This window comes from Cibotium barometz, chromosome 16, assembly GCF_041138505.1.
Source record: "Cibotium barometz isolate CiBa-2024 chromosome 16, ASM4113850v1, whole genome shotgun sequence".
NCBI lineage: Eukaryota > Viridiplantae > Streptophyta > Polypodiopsida > Cyatheales > Cibotiaceae > Cibotium > Cibotium barometz.
The window spans coordinates 4,549,404-4,550,390 of NC_141061.1; the positions used below are offsets into that span (position 1 = coordinate 4,549,404).

Genomic DNA, 987 nt, shown 5'->3' on the forward strand with positions numbered 1-987 from the left:
CATTCTCATTTCTATATTTTGACTTCACGTTTTGCCATAGCTCACACAAAAAACACTGCACGTAACCATCCACCATCACCTCATCGTCCTCCACCGTCACCTCCACCTCCACCTCCCTCTCCCCCTCATCTAGACACCACTAACCCTGATCGAGAGACAGGGAGTGATGTTGACCCTGATGAAGTGCCATGGGCTGATATTCCTATCCCCCCAATATGTTCCACAATTGGGGGTAAGAGCTTGCATCGAGGCATGGGTCCGTTGCCAACACGAGAAGAGGTGGCAGCAGCAGCAACAACGGAAGCAGCGGCAATAGAAGCAGTAGAAACTAAAGGAGCTCCATCATCCTCTCGATGTAAACGTGCACGAGATCAGAGTGCTCATGCACATCCTCCTCGACCACCCGCTCCTCGTGCCCCCAAGAGGAAACAATGCAATGGCATGGCAGCTCTAAAGGAGATTCGGAGGTTCTACAAGAGTGTCGACCTTCTCATCCCAAGATCTCCTTTTGCACATCTTGTCAAAGAGATACTATACGATTTAGGGGGCCAAGACAAGAGGATGAAAAGCTTTGCCTTGGCTGCAATCCAAGAAGCAGCGGAGGCATTTTTGGTCACCATGTTTGAAGATTCTAACCTGTGTGCAATCCATGCAAAGAACGTCACAATCATGTGTAAATACATGAAACAAACACACACCATTCGATGTGATAATCTCTGAATATTTTCCCTTATGATATACATGATTGGACAATGTAAAACTTCACTTAATATATTCTCTTCTTAGTGCTTCTCAAGTTATCCACATCAAGGCCTTGATTGCATGTGTATCTGTATCAAAAAACTTTAAATGTATTTGATTTGTATATTTCATTTACAAGGTTTATTTGTATATTTCACTTGATAGTATGTATAGTTTGAAAAACAAGTTCAACTATGAGTTATGTACATTCTAGGGTCGATGATCACAAGTTGCATCTAGTGGAAA

General features: G+C 43.3%; 1 pseudogene; it reads left to right on the forward strand.

Annotated features, from left to right (window-relative positions):
* Window positions 1-252: 252 nt before the first annotated feature.
* Window positions 253-720, forward strand: LOC147630281 (uncharacterized; annotated as a pseudogene).
* The last annotated feature ends 267 nt before the right edge of the window (window positions 721-987 follow it).